This window comes from Corythoichthys intestinalis, chromosome 16, assembly GCF_030265065.1.
Source record: "Corythoichthys intestinalis isolate RoL2023-P3 chromosome 16, ASM3026506v1, whole genome shotgun sequence".
Taxonomy (NCBI): domain Eukaryota; kingdom Metazoa; phylum Chordata; class Actinopteri; order Syngnathiformes; family Syngnathidae; genus Corythoichthys; species Corythoichthys intestinalis.
In genome coordinates this window covers 11,328,520-11,343,120 of record NC_080410.1, presented here as the reverse complement: position 1 = coordinate 11,343,120, position 14,601 = coordinate 11,328,520, and positions in this window count along the sequence as shown.

Genomic DNA, 14,601 nt, shown 5'->3' with positions numbered 1-14,601 from the left:
AGGATCCCCTCGTCCCTCTGAAGCGTCGCCGCCATCTTGCAGTTCCTGACGGCTTTAGACCCCACTTCCTTGTTATGCTATTAGTATGACGTATAACACATGTTTTTGGACAGTTATTTTGAGGTTTTGCAGGGTATTTTGGGGTATTTAAAGGGTTAACTTCGATCTAGGGTTAGGGTTAGGGTTAGAAATTCGGGTTACATCGACAGCCTAGGAACCGAACTTGTTCGTAACCCGGGGAGTACCTGTAATTGATCTCGCCCATTTAAAATGATTAAGACTAAAATCTTGTTGTTCGTGAGATGTGTACTATGTTATATGTGAAAGTCCTGCTTTGGCCTGGTTAAGATCCAGTTGTGGCATGGGTGAGTTAATAAAACATCATGAACAACCACAATGGGAGTACAGTGATCCCTCACTACTTGGTGCTTGAAACATCGTGCCCTCAGTCCATCGCGGATTAAAAAAAAAAAAAAATACAGATGAGCTGTCCCGAGCCGATTGCGTCGTCTCACTCTCCCTCCCTCCCATTCCCTGCTTTTTGTTCTTCAGGCAGTGCACTGGAGTTGCTTATTAAAGGTAACGATGATTGACAGATGTTTGGGTTTGATCTTGCCAGAGACACGAACTTCAAAAGCGCCGCATGCGTCAATCATTGTTCAACTTGTTAAACAGTTGCTGTGGCAACTCATTGTGTGTAATTGAGGAGATGGAGCAGAGTTGAGTGGACTAACTCAATGAAGCATTGAATAAAGACAAGCATTTTTATACTTTATTCTTGTTTAAAAATAATTCAGTGGGACAGTAACGTGTTACTTACAATTATTACATTTGAAGTGCTTAAAAAACATTAAAATATACATATATACATAGGCTTTTAAAACATTTTTTAAAAATTATAGTTATAGTAGAAAAAAAAGTGAAAAAACATGTCTTTTATGTATGTCTTTCCAATGCCAAATCTGAATAAATATATTGAACACACACAAAAACAAACAAACCCTCCTCCCCCCAATTTTTTTTTATTTTGTTTGGGGGGATGCTACTTCACGGTTTTTCTCTTATTGAGGCGAATTCTGGTCCCCATTCACCGCGAAAAAACGAGGGATTACTGTATATCAAACTCCCACATTAAAACTGTTTAGCCAATTAGGACACTCAAAATTATTATTCTCGGTGTCTAAGCAACTATACAGGACAGGTTAAAAAAAAAATACACTAAGATAAAATCTCACCCAGTTTCACTGCTTGTTCTTCTATTTGCACATACTCTGACAGCTATCCATCTTAAAAGAACTGGATTTGTTTTTGACTTTAGCTTGATGAGTGTAGTATTGCTGCCTGTTCCCTTCGCTATGATAAAGGATTAGCATTTGCATCTCCTAACTCCGCTGCACTGTTGTTAGCTAGCTAACCTGAACAGCGCATATGGGCAGGGCACACATAGGGTGCAACAGTGTCAATGCTATGATTGACTGCGGAGCCTAAGTGAAGTGAACTGTATCGTATTATTGGCTAGAAACCTGTTGTTCATTGAGTTACATTGCAAAATGGTACACAAAACAATTATGTTGGTCAATTTATCCAGATTCTATCAGTTCTAAAATTAGATATTAGTGAATCAGCACAGGAGTTTAAATGGACAGTACTTATATAGCGCATTTATCTACATGGTTACAGGTTACCATGCCCAAAGAGCTTTACATTAGCATATATTTACCCTTTCACGCACACATTCACGCACTAATGGTACTGCTGCCATGCAAGGTGCTGCCAACCCTTTGGGGACAAATTAGGGTTCAGCCTTGCCCAAGGGCACTTCAACAGTGGGCAGTCTCGGTCTAAGGACAACTCCAGCTACCAACTGCGCCACGGCCGCCCTAGCTAACTTTTCACTCTTCATTTTTCATGCGCACCCACCCTGGACACGCACGTCACAGCTACTGTATTTACAATCGCGGCGTAGTAACCCACCAATAGGAGCTTCGCGTTGCCGTATCGAATGCACCAATAGGAGTGGCGTCTTGCCATATCGAAAGGACCGCGCTGACACATCACTGCGGTGCCGACAGTTGTACTGACGCTACAATACATTTCTGTTGAATTTTATTTTGTGCGCTGCATAGATTTGCTTCTGTGCTGAGTATGTGCGCGATTGCGGACGCATGCAGCTTAGAGGGAACATTGCCTACTGTCATATATTCCTTATCCTCGTTGAGGAACTGAGCCGTGCTGAGACATAACTGTGCAGCACAGACGTTCATTATATAGGGCTGTCCAATTTATCGCGTTAACGGGTGGTTTAATTTTTTAAATTAATCATGTTAAAATATTTAACGCATTTAACGCATGCGCGGAACGATCCACTCATGCATTGCGGCAAACAGATTACAATGGCGCCGTTTAAATTATATTGAGAGCTAAGAGACAGAGACAAACGAGTAGAGTGGACACAGATATTTGTTGGGGCAGTGTTACTTGTTGGTATAAGCTTTGGCATCTCTTCCACAAAAACTATAACTATTGTGGCGAGCAACGTGGGGAAGAATGACAGGAGATTATCTTTTTTTCTTAACACCCTGTATTGAACACAACACAGAGATGATATACCATTTGCAGCCACTGCTGACAGTCATGGTTACCCAACTTCCCATCATACATTTGGGCAGAACAGTTAAGTCGCTACAGTATCATTTACTGAAAGCACAACAAAAATAATATTCCTATCTCTCAAAAAAAAATAATGTTTACGAAAAGAAAAGCGCTCAATGCAAAGAGAACTGGCCTTCCCAATCAAAATAGCTATGCAAAATAATACTCAGACTTTGGTCAACCTCTATTCAAACATTTCGTTTAGCTCAAGAATTACACTAGATGGCTATATTTAGTCACAATATACAAACTATCAGAGGTCTCGTACGTTGTGAAGTCAACACTCAAATGAACGTAAGGTACAATGAACCCGGAAACTACGGCGTCAGTCGAGGGGCAAAACGCACTAGAAAAACTTGGCTAGATCTCTAATTAATTTAAAACTCGCCCTTGACACCTTGTGGTGTATTTCAATCACAATAGCCACAATAGCGAGCTATTAGTTTATTTTTTGATTGAAAATTTTACAAATTTTATTAAAACAAAAACATACAGAAGGGTTTTAATTAGGGTTGTTCCGATAATGTTTTTTTGCTCCCGATCCGATTCCGATCGTTTTAGTTTGAGTGTCTACCGATCCTGATATTTCCCGATCCGATTGCTTTTTTTTGCTCCCTATTCAATTCCAATCATTCCCGATAATTTTTCCCGATCATATACATTTTGGCAATGCATTGAGAAAAAAATGAATAAAACTCGGACGAATATATACATTCAACATACAGTACATAAGTACTGTATTTGTTTATTATGACAATAAATCCTCAAGATGGCATTTAGATTATTAACATTCTTTCTGTGAGAGGGATCCACGGATAGAAAGACTTGTAATTCTTAAAGGATAAATGTGACTTTGTATATTGTGACTAAAATATTGCCATCTAGTGTATTTGTTGAGCTTTCAGTAAATGATACTGTAGCCATTTAACTGTTCTGCCCAAATGCATGATGGGAAGTGCAACCATGACTGTGCGTAGTGGTACCAATTAATATATCTTCTCTGCGTTGGGAAATAACATAGGGTGTTAAGAAAAAGATCAGTTATTACCTTTCTTCCCCACATTGCTTCCCACGATATTTCTAATCATAGGGAGAGGGATTGTAAGGCTTTAGCCAATTAAAAAAGGCTCCAAAGGCTGCCAAATTCACTCTACTCATTTTACGCTGCCTTTTAGGTCTATATATAGATAAAATTGGCGCCATTACAGATTGAACGTGACCATGCATGAGTGGGTTGTGCAGCGCATGCTTTAATTGCGTTAAATATTTTAACGTGATAAATTAAAAAAAAAAAAAAAATTACCGCCGTTAACGGGATAAATGTGATAATCCTACCTTAAGCCTAAACTAAAGACTCTGGATGAGTGTAACATATTATGTCTGTAACGTTAAATACAATTAGAAAACAATTTAATAAAAAAAATATATATATACTGTATATTTAAAAAAAGGCATGTCCGATATTTTTTTGCCGATTCCGATACTTTGAAAATGACGTGATGGGACCCGATCGATCGGCATCCCGATTGATCGGGACATCTCTAGTTTTAATATAAAATTACTGTAACTTGTACTCACAAGTCACAAGTCTTTATATCCGTGGATCCCTTACACAGAAAGAATGTTATTAACATTAATGCCATCTTGTGGATTTATTGTTATAATAAACATATACAGTACTTATGTACAGTATGTTGAATGTGTACAGTATGTCCATCTCGTCTTATCTTTCCATTCCAACAATAATTTACAGAAAATATGGCATACTTTAGAGAGGGTTTGAATTGTGATTAATTACGATTAATTAATTTTTAAACTGTGATTAACTCGATGAAAATTTTTAATCATTTGACAGTCTTAGTTCATATACGAATATGGTCAAAGTAGATAGCAGTACAGTGACCATTTAAATATTGCTAAATGTGATAAAGGAGTGAAATTTTTAAAGCTAGATTGATTACAAATTACTGTGTTTTTTAGAGTACTGTTGTTTTAGGAAGCTTGAACAGGCTATGACATTTGCATTTCTTAAAATAGGGGAAAACGAATATAAATTTAAGTTAAGAGTTGTAAACTCATATCTCAAGGCACTTCTAAATCCCTGTCAATGCCTTTACTCAGTAAAAGTCAAAATAAAACAATGTGGATGAATACTGGAGGATTTTCCTCAACATATATTTTTCCATCCTTAACGCCACACTGCATTCCTTTCTACGTTTTTTTTTTTTTTTTTAATGTGTCCCTTTTGAATTGTATTTCTTCACTTGACATCTCTTTGAACACCTTAGTATCCCTTTCTGTCTGTCTTTCTTTCCATTTCTGAATGTCGCTCTCTCGAGAGCATTCCAATAATTCCTTACTGTCAGTCTCTCACGGTCTCATTTGGACTCATCTGTTAGCCAATGTTGACAGATCCTAGGCTACGGTGCTCTGTCACATGGCTTGCTATTTCCAGTTTGCTTCACTGGATTATTTTTTATAGGAAAAAAATAATTACTAGTAGAGGTGGGAATCTTGGGGCACCGTACGATTCGGTTACGATTCAGGGTTCCGATTCGATTATAGATCGATTATCGATGTACACCACACCCCAGCCCGGGCTTTTAATGTTTTGTACATTAGTTCCAGAAATGTTCAAAAATCCTCTCGGGCGAAACCAAACTAATATTTCAGTATCAAGTCCCCATTCTGTATCAGCAGCTTTAAACTACATTCAGTTAATTTAAAGTTGTGAATCAACCATTAAAGTTGTTAAAATTGCTCCCGTTATTCCATAATTTCCCTTCTGTCTACTTTAGACATGTCAAAGTTTTAAAACTGTTTCATCATTTAAAGATCGATTCAAGACAAGATTTTGCCGATTTAGGAGTATTTTAGATAAGAAGTTAATTAGGTTCGCTACAACAGAGCCTTCTGAAGAAGTCTATGTTAATTAGGTTCGCTACAACAGAGACTTCTAGTGAAGTCTGTCTGTCTACTGCTTTAAGATGGCAGCTGTTTACTAACGCCGGCAAGTTTGTCATTTCGCATGTAGCTCTCTATACATGTTCTAACGCCGCCGTCGTATGTCATTTCGCATCTAGTTCTACATATATGTGATATCTACCATAGCCGTATGTGGCCGTATGTTTGTAGCTACTAGCAACTGGGCGCTTTTTTGTAGCAGCTGTCGTCCGCAGTCAGGTATTATTGTTTTTTTTTTTTTATCTAGCGGCATGAGTTGAACATGATATTTACTCTTGGTCCGTTCCTCATTGGGTCTCGAAGACCGCGCTGACTGTGTTTTAGTTCCGCTTTACCTGGTATAATTCAATAATTGGAATTTGGATGTTTGTTTCTACGGCCTAATCACGAATAATCTAAGAATCTGAAATTTCGCACGCCTCTAATTACTAGTAATTGTCTTATACCTACACTAAACCATATAGAACAATTGTTAGGGCCTTTCATATTTTAAGACCAGCGTTACACTGATACAATGTTTTGGCGACCCAATACAGATTCTGATGCTGTGTGGTATCGGCTGATTTTGATACTGTACCGATACTGCTTTTTAGGAAAAAAAAACAAAAAAACCCCAAATTGGCTGGCATTAATGGCGCTAGACGTCTAATCCAATTGAAGTGGGAGAGCTGCCACCCTTCTGTTTCAAATAGATTGGATTTACAAGTGATAAACTCATTGGTTGTAGGGTGCATGTTGGCAGCGCTAGAGGTCCAATCCACTTAAAAGGAAAGGGTGGGAACGTTCGTTCATTCACTGCCGACCTCCCACTTCAAGTGGATTGGACTTCTGGTAGTGATAAACTCATTGAAATTCACAGCAGAATGGTGATTGGACGCCTCATGAATGGATGTCTATCATCATTTTGGGAAGGTTGACAAGTGCTCTTTTTTTTTTTTTTTTTTTTTTTTTACAGCAGTGTGCGTAGCAGGCAGCCATCTTGGAAACTACCTATCAATCTCTGTTTTCAATATAAATTTCCTAGAAGTAAGTGAAATTAGCTACCACTGCTTCGAATAAATTTTACTCAGATTTCTTGATGTAAGAAAAATTGCTTGCTAAAATTAAGCTTAACATACTTATTTTAAGCTATTAATTTGTATAATTAATCTTGAAAAAGCTTTGAAATGTCAGAAATGTTCTTAATTCTAGAATAGATATTGTTTAAAACATCATTTGAAAGCATTTTTTTCTTAATTTAGGTGAAAAATTACCAACTTCTAGATGTATGGGCTTAATAAGAACAAATAGTAATATGTATTTAAAGTGGAATGATCTGACGCATTAATCTGTTAACTAGTTTTTAACACCTCAAACAAGATGGAGAAAATTATTAGAAGAGATTTGAGAAAAATAATCTGTTCCAACTATTTTTTGCGGGTCTTAACAAAACATCTATTAAAAGTTTTGTATTATTGAATTTTGTATAGTCTTTAAGTCCCACTGAGCTCTTGACAGATTGAATTTTAAACAAACATGAAGAATTTCAAACTATCAAAGTGTTATGAAAAGTCCAAAAGTAAGATTTTTTCCCCCCCAACAATATCATATTAGGCTCGATATGACATCGTTGGGAAAACATTTCTTTCTAGTATGCTGTTGGCATTTTGCACTTGCAAAAAAAGTTGAATGTGCCACCTGCTGGGACTTGTGCAGAGCCAAGATATGACTTGCTGTCATTTATTTTCAAGATTTATCGTGATCTACATATTAAGCACCTCTGATCTACAGATTCTAAAAAAAAAAAAAAAAAAAAGCAAGACTCCCATTTGAAGAAAAATCAAATGCTTATGTCTACACCTGCAACCGTCACTGTTCTGTTTTTTTGATCTATGCAACTACATTCCTGCTCTTGTAATTAAGAAACCTGAGTGTTGGTGAGCGACCATTAGCGAAGCTGCTGGGGCCATGTAACGACTTCCCATGAGTTCATTTGGTCAATCCGCTTTTATGACCAAAACACATGAGATGAGAGTATATGTGCTGCCAATTGAGAGTCTCTCTTTCTGACAGCTATTCAGCTTACATTCATGAGCACCTATTTGCACGCAAACAGACAGACAGGGACCACATACACACTGACACACTTAATCCACAATCCTTTGTACAATACAAATACAGTAGATTCCTGTTTTTCATCTGTAACATCTGACCGTGGGGAGGGAAGTCTGCTCTGTCCAATTAACCACTGAAGCCTCGCTGCCATCAACGGGGGAGAAAAAAAACCTCATGAAATCAAATGCCATCATTGTTCAATTGAAGATTGGTTCACGGAGCTGTGACCTTCTCCGGATCCTCTGAAAAGCGCTTAAATATTTGGGCGAGTGCTGTCATTTTTCACTCACTCGCTATGCATAGAGGATCCTCTGTCCTCAACTTTTGGCAAAAATGATTGTCAGCTTGGGACAGCGTGTGTGTTAGCCAATATTCAAAACGGGGGCGGCAAGTGATCGTCGTGTGCAGTTTCATTCATTCTTTGTCCCAACACATGCATGTACAGTCCATAATGTACCGTAGATGAAATTACGCATGTACATTGTTATAAATAAGGTCGTATGATTCAAATTTTACGGTATAAATCCCTTTTAATTTATCGTTCAGCAAGAATACTTTATTGGAACCAAGTCCTGCTGAAAGCTGGTTGAACATGAACTATGCTTTACAGCTGTGATAAGTTTTTACCTGAGAAGAAAACAAAGTAATACACAAAATGGAATAAAGTTGTTTTACTACCATTAAAAGAACCAATTCATTGCAAGAACGTACTGGAATTAAGAACATTACAACTCCATAGCTGCAAAGTGGCTAAAAATGTGAATGAAATTGTTTAACTATACTAAATTATGATTTTGTTAATCCCATTAATACCGGTTATTCAAATCGCTTTGCTTAGAAAACAGTGGGGACTTAACTTGTCTTGGTTGTTTTTGCCACAGTGACTTGGGATTTGCTTGAAACCAAAAGGTTAGGACTTGCGACTTCCTTCCTTATGACTTGCACATATGTGACTTACTCCCACCTCTGGTATTTAGCATGGTTGCCTGTTACCTCAGATTAAGAAGGATAATTTTTTGTGTTACTATGACACTCCATAAACATCTATGACAAAATCGTGGTTTTACTGCAATCCAACAAACACCATTGCTGTACATTTTCCAATATGTTTATACATGGGTTTGCTTTTATGTTTTGGTATTAGTGTAGTGGTGGCTTTAGCCCAAGCTTGTAGATCTAATGTATAGCTCAGTGTAAATTTAGCTCTATAGCTCATTTTGTTTCCACCCTTGGCTCATGTTAGATAAACAGTGGTGCCCTATTATTCAGCTGAGCATGATTTAACTTGAGGAAAAGTTGGTGTGTTGCTTGTATTCACCATTTATGGAAGTCTAATGATATTTTTTTTCTGCAATTTTGTACTTTACCTCCATGAAAATGTCTGACATTCTATTTGGGGTCTAACTGGCTCGGCTGATTTCAACTTGCAGAGTCACCAGCATTGTTTGCAAAATGTTCCCCAAACACAAGTGACCATCAAAAGGTCGTGACTCTTAGAATAACTCTTGTGATATTTACAGATAACCTTATGTTCCCAATAGCTTGGCTGCTGCTTGTTCTGAGGTAATAAGAGAAGGCAGTATGTATCCACCAATAGAAAAAGTTTCATAAGCCTATTATGCAACAGACTGAAAGCTGGATTTTACATGAATTTGGGCAAATAGAAAATACAGAATCTCCTTAAGTACACTCCTTGATGCCTGAATTTACATTTAAATAATATACATTAAAAAGCACCTGAGTACATGAAAAATTAAAAAATAAAAAACAAAAAATATAGGAAATGAAAATGTAAAATCAACTGAGAATGACAAAATCCTGATGTAAAAAAAAAAAGATAATATCCATAAATAAATAAATAAAAAGACTTAAACAAATTAAATCAGAATAAATAAAACCATGGAAAAATAAAAATCGAAGAAAATATTGAAAATTAATCAAAAAGGCACATTTCAAAATAAAAAAAAAAATTTGGGGGAAAATATAAAAACAAATGTAAAAACCTTTTAATTTATTATAATTGATTAATTTTTAATACTTAATATTAATCAAATTCTAATTAATTCCTATGCTTAATTTTATCGGTTATATCTAAGGCTGCAATTAATGATTATTTTTATAATTGATTAGTCGGACGATTAATTCAACGTATACTTGATTAAGAGGATAAATGTCAATTTTTTTTTCAAATACCGTCACAATTTCAAGTTGTTGTAAGCATGTTTTAAGTAACAATAAAGACAAAACGGATGACTATTTCCTTCAAAAATAATATTTTATTACAGCTTCCTGACTTAACTGTAGTCTACAACTGTACTGTTTTAAGTAAATAAAACTTATTAAATTTTTTAATAATGATTCTGAGTACAAAACATGAAAAGAATTTCCCAGTACACAAATCAGACAAAAGTCCTGTTCATTTAAAAAAATAAAAAAATAAAAATGTGCTGTTGACTGACATTGTTTTTTCTTGTGGGCAAAGCCCCGATATACAGTAAATTGTATCAATCACTTGTTTATATTCTTTAAACAAACCAAACAACAAAATCGAATGAGAAGGAGGCACACTGTAATGAATCAGTTTTCTTTATCTTCGAAAAATTCAATCGTAATCCAATTTCAAAGCACTCTTTTGTATGACACTTTACAGTTTGGATGCGAGTTTGTGTTGAAAGGCGACTCTAAGATGTTACCTGAATGGGTTAATGTGTGTGATTTCTTTATAAAAAGAAATTAGACAACTTGACTATTTAACAATAACTCAAGTGCTAATATGCTTCTCCAAAACACGGTCACTTAAGACACTGATTGGCATAATCGCTAACTAGCTTAGCGCTCCGTGCTAAGTAGCAACGTCTCATCAACAAAGAATACAAACAATGAAATTAGCTTCATTTACTCACCTCTGACGGAGGCACACTGGCTCTAACACCACAAAAGACAATCTAACTCTCAGCACTTTGTAATATAGATTCAGCAACCAAACCTGAGTGCAGCAGTGAACTCTCTCTCTCTCTCTTGCTCTAATCTGTAGTGCACGTAGCTTCACATTACCCAGACAAGGACCAAAATGAGACCCCTCATTGCTGCCAGCAAAAATCGATTATCAACTTCAATGGCAGCTAATTTATTAATCGATTTTAATCTATTTGTTGTTGCAGCCTTAGTTATATCTTTCCATTTTTATGATTTTTTTTTTTTTTAAGTTTAGGATATTCTCAAGTTTAGCTGTATTTTTCAATTTTATTTTCTATATTTATTAGTTTTAAATCAATACTTCTGTATATAATGTTTTATGTACATGTGTAATTCTCCAATGCTTTATGTATATTTGTTTACTCTTTCGCTGAAGTTTGACGCTTGTAGACATCCAGTCCATTTGAACTTCAAATGAATTGGACGTCTACAAGCGACAAACTCATTTCAATTTGCAGCAGAACTATGATTTGGATGCCACGTCATCGGACGTCTATCTACATTAATGGTACTGAAAAAGTTCAATGTAGGGGTTTTCTAAGTGTCTTTCCATAATTCAAAAACATGCATGTCAGGTTAATTGACCGAGATAAGTACCAGCTTACCCCTGACCATGAACAGGATAAGTGGCAGAAAATGAATGGGCGGATTCTTTAAAATCTTGCCAAGTATCAAGATGATAATCAGCATCCAATGAGGAAATAAAGACTGCAATAAATACAAGCCTGTTAACAATGGCAGTCCTCAAAGAGCTGAGTATGCATGTTTGCTAGCCATAATTTGTCGTATAACTTCAGTTCTATTCTGATTTAGAGTTGCCTGCCTGAGATATCGACAAAATGTCAAGTCCAAATGTCACATTTTGATTAATTTTTAGTCAAAACTAAGCGTAATATTAAAAAAAAAAGTTTTAAAGTAGATTTTGGGTTCAATTCAGTACCTGATCCTGGCATACCCCCAGAGGTGGGTTGAGTAGGCAAAACTTTTACTCAAGTAAGAGTAGCGTCACTTCTAAATAATATTACCCAACTAAAAGTAATCATCCAAAAAAATTACTCGAGTACAAGTAGAAAATTATTTGTTGAAAATAATACTCAAGTAATGACTAACATTGTGAGTAACTGCTTACAATGTCTGATTAAAACCAAATAATAATAATGGTATTTTTTTTTCTCAGCACAACTTCATCTATGTGAACTGTTAATATCATACTGTTCTATAACCTATTACATGACCATATTGGGCCAAAAAGATGACACAAAAATCATCAAATTCAGATCAGAACAACATGGAAACATCACCCGTCTAAAAAGCATGAGTGCCCTCCTGTGGAGAAAAAAAATATTGTTACCTTTGACTGGTATAATGGAGTCATGTGGTTATTGTCACAATGTCTAATTGGTGAAACTGAGACAGCTACTGTTGGCACCTCCGGCAAAAATAAAGTGACTATGTAGAATAAAGAGGAAAAAATAGCGGCTCTAGTATAGCCCAAAGTAGCGGAGTTAGAGTAGTTTCTTTTTCACAAATCAACTCAAGTGAAAGTAAAAAGCAATTTTGATTAATCCTTTAAAAAAAATAAGGACTTAAATGTAGAGCAGTCCGATATCATCGGGGAGCCGATAAAAGCATTTAAAAATGATATCGGGTAATATCGACATTGTTTTTTTCATTATCGGTTTTGGGCCAAGATGCATATGGCTGTGCTGTCATGTCCAGTTATCGCCTGCCTGTGTTTGTAGTGTTTTGTCGCCCCCTGCTGGAGCTTAGGTGTATTAGTTTTGATGATTTCCAGCACTTTCTGCTGACGTAATCATATGTCGACGTGAGCTCATTGCAGAAGAGAGAGATAGCAGTTCTTGCCATCTCACCACGTAGTTTGTGCCTTATACAAGTATTGCTTGTAAGTTATACTTTACATTTCCATTGTTTTATATTCCTGAGCGATGTGTAGTATATTAGAGATGTTTATATTTCGCTTTTGCATTTGTGGTAAAATGTGGTTACATTATTTCATTGCTTGCAAGCTGTACTGCCAGTTGCTATTCAAATTGACACGTGGTGTACTGTTTACTTTGCTTTATTTTGTGACTTTATATCATATTATTGACACGTTTCATTGTTTTGAGTCTTACAAAAAAGTATAATTGCTCTCGTCAAGAGAAAGATGACCACAGTAAAGCTAATTCAACTTTACTCCAGCGTCCGATGTCCCTTTAAAGCCTGATTTGTTCGTTGTCTATCGATTTGTGTACCAAGGACCAAATAAGTACCGTATTGGGAATTTGCACTTCCACTTCATCCCAAAAAACTGATGCTTGCACCATTTTGATTTCAATAATAAATATAGTGGTGATATATAGGCACTTTTTCCATGACTTTAGTTCAAGTTGTTCTCTTATTTTTTCCACAGAAAGTTTAATTGGAAAACCTTTTAGTTATTACATTTATCATTATTAAAGTATCCGGTGGGGCATCACAATTAGCCATAATATGTTAAGTCCACAACTGGATGTATCGGAATCGGTTTGATATTGATATTAGATTTTTTTAGGAAATGGAAGATTTTGGGATATCAGTTAAAAGGTCATTATCAGACAACTCAACTTAAAAGTCTTATTGTCCATATAAAATGACATCTGAAGTGCATTTAAAGTTATTCTCAAATTTGACAGGCCAAGAGTCCCGGGGGGAGTACTTTACGAATGCTCACGAGGCTCACAAGTAAAGGAATTCCCCAGCTCCAATTTTAAACTCTGAACAGAATTTTATTGCTAGGTTCAATCAGTTTCCTCCACCTCTGGCTATGGTTGAACATGACTGAACTACCGAATGACATTTGAATAGGAAGTCTCTTTTTAGTTTCCAAGCTCATATTACCTCTTACTCACTTTAAAGTTTGTTTGTCTTTCCTCTCTACATTTCATATTAAATAAAAAGCAGTCATTTATTTGCAAAGTTAATGTGCATAAATCAACTTGTACAGCGTTTCTTGTTACGTGGACAGCAGGTGCTTTCTATTTTATATGATATACTTAGACGAGTGATTTGCAGTCATGTTGAAGCCCAATAAAACTCAATGTTTGTGCCCCCATTGGTTAATAATGAAGTTGAGTAATGAATCATAAGCAAATTCCCACATTTGTGCTGTATTCAACATTGGCTTTTAAGGAAACATTTGAATACAATAAGAAAGACCAGACAGTAAGAGTGTTCTTATATATAACCTACCCAAAATTAAATTTAAATGTCCGTATTTTCTGCAATATAAGGCGCATCGGAATATAAGGTGCACCTTCAATGAATGGCCTATTTGAAAACGGTTTTCATATATAGGCCACATTGCATTATAAGGTGCAGTACTAGTTGTTGGGGTTGCATTATGCATCCACTGGATGAGGCTGCCTTAAAGGGAATGTCATGCCATGGGCCTGGCCTCAGGGCCTGGACAACGTGCAATCATTAATGGAAGAATTCAAAAGTTTATCAGGATGTTTTGCAGAAAAACCTGAGGCCGTCTGTCAGAGATTTGAAGCTAAAATGAGGATGGATGCTGCAACAAGACAATGATCCAAAACACAGAAGTAAATTAACTTCAGAATGGTTTCAGAAGAACAAAATACACGTTCTGGAGTGGCCAAGTCAAAGTCCAGACTTGAACCCCATTGAGATGCTGTGGCATGACCTAAAGACAACAATTCATGCCAGACATCCCAGGACTCTGACTGAACTACAGCAGTTTCGTAGAGAAAAATGGGCCAACATTAGTCCTGATCGATGGACAGGAAGCGTTTGGTTGAAGTTATTGCTGCCGAAAAAAAGGGGGCGGGGGGCACAAAATATTAAATGTGATGGTTCACTTACTTACTTTCCCCCCTTTTGCCATTGTTTGCATACTATCCTCATTAAAATATG